General features: G+C 38.1%; 1 non-coding gene across 1 annotated transcript; it reads left to right on the top strand.

The window, feature by feature from the left end:
- The first annotated feature begins 11664 nt into the window (after positions 1–11664).
- Positions 11665–11771, top strand: LOC128282012 (small nucleolar RNA R71). The gene has a single exon (XR_008272319.1). It is a non-coding gene; the product is annotated as a small nucleolar RNA R71 (small nucleolar RNA).
- The last annotated feature ends 612 nt before the right edge of the window (positions 11772–12383 follow it).

The raw sequence follows: 12383 nt of genomic DNA, 5'->3' as shown, positions 1-12383 counted from the left end.
TTATTTCATGAAATTTTCAATTTTTTTATGAATATGCATGACGAGATTTGATGTGGTAAAACTCCCAGTTGAACTGTAGGAATAGACTGGATATCCATGCTGTGATACTAGGGTTATGAGAGCTAGTGTAAGACCATGTCTGAGACATGGCATCGGCCTCGATATATGAGCTAGTGTAAGACCATGTTTGGAACATGGCATCAGCATTGATAAGAGAGCTAATGTAAGACCATGTCTGGGACATGGCATCGGCCTCGATATATGAGCTAGTGTATGACCATGTTTGGAACATGGCATCGGCACCGGCACCGGTATATGAGAGCCAATGTAAGACCATGTCTGGGAAATGGCATCAGTATCTTACCCTTTTTTATGAGGCTTATCAGGTATCCTTTATTATTCCAACTGGTTCAACGGGTGATTTAAAGATTATATCACAATTGATAAAAGTTATGATTATGTTGCAAGTGGTACAGGTACCTACATGAAACTCCTAAGAATGAGCTCAGGTTGTGTATATGAGTAGTAAGGATGAAAATAAGTAGGTTATGTCTATAGTCATTCGAGAATCTTGTGCAAGTGTATGATACGGTATGAGTATGATATTACTTCGTAAAGTGATGTTAATTATTTACTTGTAACTTACTAAGCTTTATGCTTACTTCGTCTCTTTTCCATTTTCATATAGTGTCGCCAAGCTAGCTCGGGAATCAAGGGACGTCAGAAACATTTATCACACTATCACCTAAAGTTTTTGGTATAGTTAGTTTAAATGTTTTGAGCGCAGCATGTATAGGGACTTGGTCTTTCTGTTTAATTTCATGTTGGTTTAGCCATAAGTGTTGGCTCATATGGATGCGATATTCATTTTGTATAGGCCATTGATGTTGGCTAATATTGATTATTATTAAATGCATTTGATGAGAATTCTCATGGATGTGTTTGTTGCATGGTTTGTGTTGATAAGTAGGAGATGTTGTGTGGTATTAGTATTGTTTGGTATTTTTATAGGTGGGTGTAAGAAAATGTGACAAAAAATCTTGGCAAATAGCCTTGTTTTTGTCTACACGTGTAGACACACGGGCGTGTGTCTAGACCGTGTGTGACACATGGGCATGTTTCTAGACTGTGTGTGACACAGGGTTTGCCCCATGGGTGTGTAGTCAGGCCGTGTATCCCTTGCACCTAAATTTGGCAAAACAAAATGCCTAGTAGTAACCCACGGGTAGAGACACGACTGTGTGTCTCAACCGTGTGGAGGACACAGCCTAGCACACGGGCGTGTGCCTTGGCCGTGTGCCCCTAAATGGTTGATGACGTCAGAAATAGAATGTCAAGGTTTGTGTACACGGGCTGAGACACGGCGTGTCATGGCCGTCTGAGGGACACGGGCGTGTGCCAGGCCGTATGAAAACCTTTGTGTAATAGCCCGATTTAGACCCTAGTTGGAATAGTGGTTTCGAAACCACAAATTTGAGTTAGAAAAATATTTAAATATTATTTTCTGTGTTTACGGTATGTGGTTAAGCATCTATGAAAGTTTCATATGAAAATTTAATCGTTTGTGTGATTAATTTGCAAAAAAGACCTAATCGCGTAAAATGCAAAATTTGCATTCTATAAGTTAAAATTGCCTATTTGCTATGAATTTTAAATTGTGAGGTCCTTATGTTGTAAATGGACCATTAAAATGGTTAATAGACATTAATGACCATTTATTATGTGTTTATTATATGTTTATAATAAGGTTAAAATGGTAAAATGTATATTTATGTTAATATTAAAAAAAAAATGAATTTAGTGTTTAATTCATCTTTCTTGCCGAAAATATTAAGAAAAAGAAGGATAAAAACTCAAGTTAGGGTTCGACACTAATCTTGGCTATTTAAGGTATGAGTTTTGTTTCGTTTTTGATAATTTCTACGTTTTGTGATCGTTGCTTTGTATTCTATCAATCCCATGTCTCAATTTATGAAATTTTTGATGATTTTGAGTTGAGCCATTGATGAAACTATGAATTTTATGAAGTTTGATGATAGTATATGGAAGCTTGATGTTGGGTTAATATATTTTGTCTTTGAATTTCTGATGAATTTGAGTAATTTGGGCTAAATTGTTAAAATGAGATTTTGAGGGATTAAAATGTGAAATAAATGAAACATAGAGACTTATATGAAAACCATGTATATTCGGTTAAGCAAGAGTGTATGGAAATTTTGTGTATTTTTTGATTTTGTGAATTAGGGACTAAAATGTTAATGTGAAAATATATGAGGGCTAAATTGTAAAATGCCCTAAATATGTGTTTTTGGACTGATTTGAATGAATGTGAGTTTGAATAAGTTAAATTTGAATATGTTTAGATCAAGAACCAAAGAAAACGAAATTAGATCGGGGAAAAACAAAAGTCGTTGAATAGTTGCTCGTTTCTGTTCATTTCCGTACGAGGTAAGTCGATATACAAATAAATTTGTTTCAAATTGAATTACTAATGTTTATATGCTATTTAAAAATGATAAATGATTATTGAGTTGAGCATGAGATATCCGAGAAAGTATCGATAAAGTTTAGACGTCTGCAAAGCCCCGTACGAACCATAAGAATAGTTAGGATACATATGTCATGACATAGAATCCGATATGTGTTATCGTGTAAGACCACGTCTAGGACATTAGCATCGACTTATGATTTATGTGTAAGACCAAGTCTGGGACATCGGCATTGTATTTGATTTTGTGTAAGACCCTATCTGGGACAGTGGCATCGATATTTGATTACATGTAAGACCAAGTCTGGGATGTTGGCATTGTACGAGCTTTCCGACCTATCTGAGTATCCTTATTGATTTCGAAAGGTTCAACAGGCATTCTGAGAAAATGAATGACTATGTGAACATGTATCCTATTCAGGTTCGTTTGAAAACTAGATTAAGATTGAGATTGAAAGGTAAGCATAAGTATATATGTGTGAACATATTAAATATGTTTGTATTAAGTGGAAATGTGATGTACATATGAGCAAATGGTTATGAGTATTTGAGCTAAATGAGAAATATGAACTTGATATTTAGTTATGCCATGATTCATACAAATGAATTGGTTTATAGTTGTGATTGTGATAAATTTATTTGTATATGGCTTACTAAGCTTTTGAAAGCTTACTTTTTGTTTGTTTTCAATTTTTTTATAGATATTGTAGCTATCGGGAGCTCGAGGATCGTCGAGGATCATCACCACACTATCGAACTCTATTTTGGTACATTTTAAAAATGTATATATTGAAGTATGGCATGTATAGGCTAGAGGTTTGTGAATATGTTTGGTAATGTGTATATCCAACCATGTGATTTAGCTTGGTTTTGGTTGTGTATATGAATGAGTTTTTGGTATGAATTATGTGATTCAATAATGTCTATGTAATGTGTTATGGATGACCAAGAGAGTTAGTCAATTAGGTAAGTTTTTGGTATGTGCCTATTTTGGAATTTGGATAGATTTTGGCATGAGAATGAATGTAATGAAATGAGGTTAGGAAACAAAAGTTTAGATATGATTTTGTCTTATGATTTGGCATAATTTGGTATGGTTATTAAGAATAAGATTGGTTGATAATGATATGGTATGATTGTTGTATGTTTTGGTTGTGAATTGGTTGAAAATTTGATATGCAATTGATGCCTATTTGTTAATTGTAGGGAGGACACTTTAGGGGTGGCATTATGGCCTTGTAAATGGCTTATTTTTGCCCACACGGGCAGGGACATGAGCATGTGTCTCAGTCGTGTTTCTCAATGGCCATTTCAAAGTGAGCTTGGACAGACCACACGGTCGCACACACGGGTGTGTGCTAGGCCGTGTAGCCAAGTCAATTTCAAGCACAGGCTTGACACACGGGCATGTGACTGGTTGTGTGACCTAATTCAGTAGCCTCCTTAATTTTCACACGGCCTGGCACACGGGCGTGTCTTGTGGCCGTGTGGACAAGTCAGTATGTATGCTCTGTTTTGCCATAGCCTAGACACACGGGCGTGTCTAATGTCGTGTGAGGCATACAGCCTGTTCACACGGGCGTGTCTAATGTCGTGTGAGGCATACAGCCTGTTCACACGGGCGTGTAACCTGTATAACTTTGAAAAATGTTTAAGTTTTGAAAAAAATTTGTATGAGCTCAGTTTAGTCCCGACCCCTTTCTAAAGTATGTTTAAGGTCTCGTAGACCTATATAAGGGACAATTGTGAATGATTATTATATGATTTGTTTATGTTATGCTTAAGTATATGTAAATGTTCCAATATGTCCTGTAATGCCTCGTAACCCAATTCTGGTGACGGATACGGGTTAGGGGTGTTACATTTGGTTGGTATCAGAGCTATGGTTAAGTCGGTTCTAGGACTAACGTAGCGTGTGTGAGTCTAGCTATAGATGCCATATTTATGAATTGCGATAGTGTGATGAATCCTGACAATGAAAATGTGCTTTTATATGGTAAATGGATCTCGAACGAGCTGTAGCTGACGATGTTTAGAGTAATGCACCTGCTCCCACGCAAGGGACAACACCTTCCGAATCTAGACCTGCTACTAGTAGTCATGACGGAGAGGCTAAGCAAGCCTTCTATGAAATGATGAATGATTGGTTCACCAAATATATCCATACTAATCTGGCTGTGCCTCGGCCTTCACCCCCGGTCAATCCTGCGCAATTCCCTATCGTGACACAAGCTAATCCGATTCAGTTGAATAAGCCTCCTGTTGATAAAATTAGAAAATATGGGGCCAAAGAGTTTCGTGCTACTACTAATAATGATGTTGAGAGAGTTGAATTCTGGTTAGAGAATATGATACGAGTGTTTGATGAATTATCATTGACTCCGGATGAATGCCTTAAGTGTGCCGTTTCGCTTTTGAGAGATACGACGTATCATTGGTGGAAGACACTGATATTTGTAGTTCCGAGGGAACGAATTTCCTGTGATTTCTTTCAAGTTGAATTCCGAAAGAAATACATCAGTCAGAGATTTATCGATCAAAAATGTAAAGAGATTCTTGAGTTAAAACAATGTTGTATGTCTGTTACAAAAAATGAGCCAGAATTTGTGAGACTGAGCCAGTATACACGAGAATGTGTTTCGACTGAAGCAATTATGTGCAAGAGATTCGAGGATGGTTTGAATGAAGACATCAAATTGTTAGTCAGTATTTTAGAAATAAAAGAATTTGTAGTGCTTGTTGAACGAGAGTGTAAAGCTGAAGAGCTCGAGAAAGAGAAAAGAAAAGCTGATTCAGAAGCTAGAGATGTGAGTGATTGCGTGATTTCGTGATAGGTTTGAAATATTTATAATTACTCGTTCTTGAACTAGCTATTGTTGCGATGTAGGCAAGTGTTCGATTACTTCAGGCCGTGTTTGAGCCTGCCAAATTGACACGACCGTGTGGTCTGCCCGTGTGAGGAGGTCTAGGCCGTGTTGATTTCGTACTTTGGCCCATTTTCTCCGTTTTTGGCCCGTTTCTCGTTCCTTTTGCTCTCCTATGCTCTCCTAAGTATAAAACATGAAATTAAAGCATTAGGAGTGTCGAATTCACCAATTCTAATGGGAAATCATCCATAAAATGCATTAAACATGGGGTAAAAATATGTATAATTTACGGTTTATCAAATACCCCTACATTTAAGCATTTGCTTGTCCTCAAGCAAAATTCTCAACTCATAATCAAAATAAATTCTTTTCAACTTATAATTTCTATCGATAATATCTCATATTAATCCATAAGTAATCATACATTGAGAATTCAACTAAAAGAACATAAAAGTTCCAAACATTCCAAGTTGAGCATTTTATTTATACAAACATAGGTGTCTCCTCTCATCTAAGTAATTACCTTTGATTCAAAATATCACAGAGTTTTACATCCTCACTAAAGATTCACTCAAATCACTCGAGGTGTTTAAGGACAATAAATGAAGCACTCAATAGTCAATAGTGAAAAGTCATTACCATAGGCTTGCATGAAAATCAAATATCCACCGCTACAATTTAAGATGATACATCAATCAAAATGTCTTTAGAGGGTTGTAATGAAGCTTGGTTAGGGGGTGTGGTCACAAGTTGAAAGAAAGGGTTAGAATCGAGGTTGAATTGAAAAATTGCCTAACTAGAAAAAGAGTTGATCTTCACTTGCGTACAACAGAGCTTCTTCTCAGAATATGGAATTACTAATAAATATACATAATTTTTTTTTTCTTTTTAAGAACAAGTTAAATAGCATAGACTAACTATTAAGAACAAAACATACCTAAGCAATCTATTCAACTCAAATCTCGACAAAAATAGGGATTAATTTAGGGGATTTCAACAATAATGGGTTAAGGGTTAATATTAAGGGTAATGGTTTGTTAGGCTCAAGGGGGTTAACTAGGGGTTAATCGTGGAGGTAGGCTTTTCATGGCATGAGTTGGTTAATCCTAAGTGCCTTAATCATTTTGACATATCAAATCAAATGGTGTGGTCTCGACATGCATAATCAAGCAAGTTCTAGAATAACAGTTCAATACTGACGCACTCAAAGTAATAATAAAAGTGAGCATGAAAGAATTAATAGATGCTCAAAAGGCTCAAAAATCTCACAAAGATAATGACTTTTTGATGTTAAAAACTTGTGAATTCCAATTCAAAGTAATACCTAAACTTTGGAGAAACAGCCTAAGATTTTGAATTCTTAAAAATCAACTCATCATGCTTGATTTTCTAATGTTTTAAAGTTTAAACAATCAATGCATAATTGCCTATGTTTTAATTCAAGATATATCAATCAAAATCATAAATTAATTAAAATTTATCCTAAATATGATATGAAAGCTTTTTAAGAGAACAAGGCAATCATTCAGGATAATGAAATAAATACCCCCCACACTTAAAATGTATATTGCCCTCAATGTACAAAGATAGATATTAAAGTAAAAAAAAATTGGGGGAGAAGTAAAACTTCTTGTATGATGAATTTTTCGAACTGGAGTTTTTGAAGAGTAATTGGTTCGAGAGTGGAGGAGGATACTCCGGCGGTCGTAGAGGTTCATTAATACATAAGTCTTGCGCCACAAGAATATTATATCTAGCGGTAGCTATGGTCGTGGTCAAGCAGGACATGGCAGTCGTGGAGAACCTTTCCCGGTGGAGTTTTAGTTCCTATGTGATGATGAGCTTAAGAGCTCGATATAATTGTGATAAAATCAGAAACTTTTTAGGGGATATTAGGAAGAATAATTACTCATAAAGAAATAACCGAAATTAGTAATTAAAAATAAAATTCTAAAATCTAACAAAAATAAAAAGTAGTTGTAATAAAAATTAACATAAAAACATAAAATTATAAATTAATGTTTTTAAACATCTTCATCGCTGGATGGTTCGCGAGGTGGGACTGGTGATGAGATATAGAGGTGCTGACAAATCTGCTGTAGAGTAGTATCAATGTTGTCAAATCGTTGAAAACACTGTTGCTCGAATCGAGTGAGGCGCTCAGAGATGTCAGCATATGAAACCGCCGCATGAATTGGACGAGAGGGTGGTGGTGGCTAAGCCGGTGGGTCCTCGTGCTGTGGGGGGACATCATTAGGAATGTCCTCGTAGGCTTTCTTCTCGGTAGATTGGGCGAGACGATACTGGGGAGGGTAGGTTCCTCGGTGCCTTTCGATCATCCTCATGCTAAGCATGCTCGAGATGCCTTGTGGAGACATCTGGCTGATGAGGGTGAGGGATGATTCTTGGGCTACGGTATTAAGGAGCCCGAAGTGTCGTCCCAGTTGAGTCACGTTGGGGCCGATGGAGATGACCCCCTTCCTATGCCGCTCCGTCTGGTGCTGAATTGTGAGGGCGATGAAATAGGAAAGGTCGATGACGTGCCCGTGTGACATGCACCATAAGAAGTAGGCGTCGTGGGTGTTGACGACGCCAGTGCTCTCTCGCCTCCCCATAATCGTGTGAGCTAAAATAACGTGTAAGTACCTTAGGGATGGTGGGAAAACTGATGCCTTGGAGCGGCTAGGATTGTAGGAGGCCGCGCCAGGGTCAAAAGTGTGCCAGCACTTCGAGGGAGAGAAGTGTATGTGGCAACTGAGAGTGTCTAAATCATTCTCCTCCTTGAACTCCTCCGTATATAAGCCAAGTGCAGCACCGAACTTTGGGATGCTTAGCTGGCGGATTAATCTGCCTAGGTGAAATTGAACCGTGCCGGGATCATCGTAGTTCATCATTACGGTCTGAAGATGGAACGTTGAGCATAGTTCCATCGTGAGCTCAAGGTATGTTGGCTCAATAATCCCAAAGAATAGCTCCTAAGGGTCAGTGGTTAGGAGGGCTTGAATCGAATCAGCCAACTGAACTTGTTCTACAGCAGCCCAGTAGATGCAGCGGCCTGCAATTAAAGGTTGGGCCCGAAGTATTTGGTACAGTTCTTCTTGGGGCCCTCGGGGGAACTGTAGGAGAGGGTGACAAATTTCTTTCTTCTTCTTTGAAGCAGGTACGGCGGTTTTCTTTCCTCTTGAAGACGACATTGTGTACCTGCAAGTGGAAACATCAATTTGTCTTTTGATGAGTGGACAATTTATAATATATAAAAGGAATGCGACTAAATTCGAAAGGAAAATGCTTAAATATATTCAGCCATAATTACTAAATTCAATTAAAACAATAAGTTCAATGACCTATTTCTTTGTGGCATGAGCATGGTGATATAAGTAAAAATGGAAAGGAATGGAATGAAAAATACTATATGAATGAAAAGAGAGGTCAACACAATATGCATGATTATTTCAACTATCCTAAACATGAATAGTCACTTTTATCTAATTAAATGAAGTGTAGGAATCATGTAATGAGTAAGATTTTAAACATGAGAAAGATGATAACTTGTTTGATAAATGAAATTTATGTGATTATCAATATGGAAATAACATGAAAAATATAGATTAATATGATAAATAGCATTATAAATCAGTGAAATAAAAGAAAAAGGAGTAAACAAACGTTAAGGGAAGAGATTAGGCTTCGAGAATGGAGTTGTAGGCGGCGCATGGGCGTGGCAGGGAGGTCGTGTGAACTTGCAGCGGCTAGGGTTAAGGTTTTTGAATGGGGAAGGAAGTGAATAGTGCAGGGTATTTATAGATTTTGGGCCACACGGCCATGGTACACACCCGTGTTCCCCAATTTTTGCCCGTGTACCTCGGGCGTGTGTGTTCACACGGCCGTGTCACACGATTGTGTCTAGCTTCGTTCGCTTCTTCTACGCCCGTGTGTGCAAGCCCCACGCTCGTGTTAATTTGACAGGTTCAACCACGGGTGTTGGACACGGGCGTGTCGCACGCTCGTGCTAGTTTCTCAGTTTCAACCACATGTCTTCCACACGGGCATGTGGCACGCCCGTGTTGTTTTGGCAGGCTTGACCATGACCATGTCCCACACCGTGGCATTGTATTGTAGCCCGTGTTAGGGAAATCCTTGCCCTATTTTCACACGACCATAAGCACGCCCGTGTGCTTGGCCGTGTCTCTGCGGAAAACCTTTATTAAAGAGCTCCGTTAGTAAGTTAGATGTTAAAGACTAAATTTTGGAAGAAGTTAATAGATTTAGTGCTCGGGTTGCCTCCCGAGAAGCGCTTATTTATAGTGTGAGCTCAACTTACCTCTCCGTTGAATGATCATGGTGGTTCGAGGAGTTTATACTCCTCATTCCTACTATCAATCTTAAAATAAGGTTTTAAACGGGTATTGTTTACCTCAAAAGTGCCGAACTTGGGATGTCTCACTTCCACCGTACCGAATGGAAAAATACTAAGTATCGTAAGAGGGATTTCCTCATTCAGTATGGTAGTGACAATGTGGGGATCTGCTGCATCTAATAAGACTTTATCACCAACCTTAAGTTGATTTGGAGAGGTATCAGGCTCGTTCTGGCGTAGTTTCGGTTTATCGTGTGTTCTTGATTTATGTGTTCACCATTCATTTAGCTCCTTTATTTGTAGCCTTCGTTCTTCATGAATAGAACCTCTACTGTTGTTTGAGAGTGGCACATGTACTTCCTTCAAACTTATCTCCTGCAAAGTGGGTTGTATCATGTGGTTAGTTTTAATAGAATGGTTCAGACGATCACCTTCAATTTTCGATGTGTTGTCAGAATTGCGAGCTTGAAGGGTGAGTGTTTTGTCTCCTATACGAAGCGTGAGCTCACCTGTACCAACATCAATAATTGTTTTAGCAGTTGCTAAAAAGGGCCTTCTTAGGATTAAAGGAGTATTGCTATCCTCCTTTATGTCTAAAACAATGAAGTCAACGGGAAATATAAATTTATCGATTTTGACTAGCACATCTTCAATAGTACCTCTTGGAAATATTATAGTTTTATTTGCTAATTGAATGCTCATCCTAGTTTGTTTGGGTTTCCCGAGACCTAGTTGCTTGAATATTTTAAAAGGCATGACGTTGATACTAGCCCCTAAATAAGCTAATGCATTATTAACATCTAAACTACCACTTAAGTAAGGAATCGTAAAACTCCCTGGATCTTTTAGTTTGTTCGATAGCTTATTTTTCAGAATTGCTGAGCACACTATGTTTAGCTCCACATGCGACGCCTCGTCCAACTTTCGCTTATTTGCTAAAAGATCTTTTAAAAATTTCATTGCGTTTGGCATCTGCGATAGAGCTTCAATAAACGGTAAGTTAATATGTAATTTTTTAAAGAGTTTAAGGAATTTACCAAATTGTTCATCTGAGCAGTTTTTCCTTATTGCGTTGGGGTATGGTACATGAGGTTTATATTCGACATTCACTGATTTGTTTGTATTTTGATCTACCTCACCTTGACCTTTGCTTACCACAGTTTCTTGCCACAGTTCTGGTTCAGGCTCCACAAATCCTTCTTCATCTTGAACATTAATCGCATTGAGCTGTTCCCTAGGGTTGGGTTTAGTATTACTTGGCAAACTACCTTGGGGTTGTTCGGAGATTAGTTTGGAAAGCTGGCCTATCTAAGTTTCGAGCCCTTGGATCGATGCTTGTTGATTCTTAAGTGCTGTCTCAGTGTTTTGGAAACGAGTTTCTGACACAGATATAAACTTTGAGAGCATCTCTTCAAGGTTTGGCTTCTTTTCCTATTGGTAGGGTGGTTGCTGAAAACCCGAAAGATGTTATGGTCTTTGATTTCTTTGGCCTCCCCACGAAAAATTGGGACGGTTCCTCCAACCTGTATTATAAGTGTTACTAAATGGATTGTTTTGAGGTTGAGGATTGTTACCCATGTAGTTTAGTTCTCGTTATCCATGTTATGACCATAAGGTTGGTATTCTGAACGGCTTGTTCCTCCGTTACTTGCCTCACACTGCATTAGTGGGTGAACCTGTGAAGAACTAAGAAAACCATCAATCTTTTTATTCAAGAGTTCTATCGATTTGACAGCATGGTGACCAAATCGACGTTATAAACACCGGCTGTTTTCGTTGGCTTTGTCCTCATGACTTGCCACTGATAGTTATTTAGTGACATCTCCTCAATAAACGCATAGGCTTCTTCAGGTGTTTTATTATTGATGGTTCCACCAGTAGCTGTATCAACCATTTGCCGAGTCAAAGGATTCAGACCATTGTGGAATGTTTGAACTTAAAGCCAAAGCGGTAACCCATGGTGAGGGCACCTTCTCAGTAAGTCCTTGTATCTCCCCCATGCATCGTAGAGACTTTCTAAATCCATCTGCACAAAAGAAGAGATATCATTACATAATTTAGCCATTTTAGTCGGTGGAAAATATTTTATTAAGAATTTTTCGGTCATTTATTCCCAAGTAGTAATTGACCCTCGTGGTAACAAGTTCAACCATTGTTTAGCTTTGTTCCTTAATGAAAAAGGGAATAACCGAAGATGAATGGCATCATCAGAAACGCCATTGATTTTAAATGTATCACAAAATTCCAGAAAGTTTGCTAAGTGAGCGTTGGGATCTTTATCCTGCAAACCATCAAACTGAACAAATTGTTGTATCATCTGAATAGTGTTAGGGTTTAATTCAAAAGTATTTGCAGCTACAGCAGGTCTAACTATGCTAGATTTAGTTCCTGTTAAAGAAGGTTTAGCATAATCATACATAGTGCGTGGAGCAGGATGTTTATTAGCCGCAATTGCAGGAGGTAGCTGATTGTCTTGGTTTTCAGCCATCTTTTCGATTGGGGGTTGAGTCTTCTTGCTCGTTCTCTGTGTATCATAAGCTTTGCCTTATTTCTCTTTGATTTCTGCGAACTGTACGATCGATTTCTTCGTCAAACAGTAATGGTCTTGACGAGTTTCTTCTAGTCATAAACTATAAAAACTTGCCAAGAGAAAGAAAAAGTAAGTTAATAA

This window comes from Gossypium arboreum, chromosome 1, assembly GCF_025698485.1.
Source record: "Gossypium arboreum isolate Shixiya-1 chromosome 1, ASM2569848v2, whole genome shotgun sequence".
Lineage (NCBI taxonomy): Eukaryota > Viridiplantae > Streptophyta > Magnoliopsida > Malvales > Malvaceae > Gossypium > Gossypium arboreum.
This window is presented reverse-complemented; position numbering and strand designations above follow the sequence as displayed.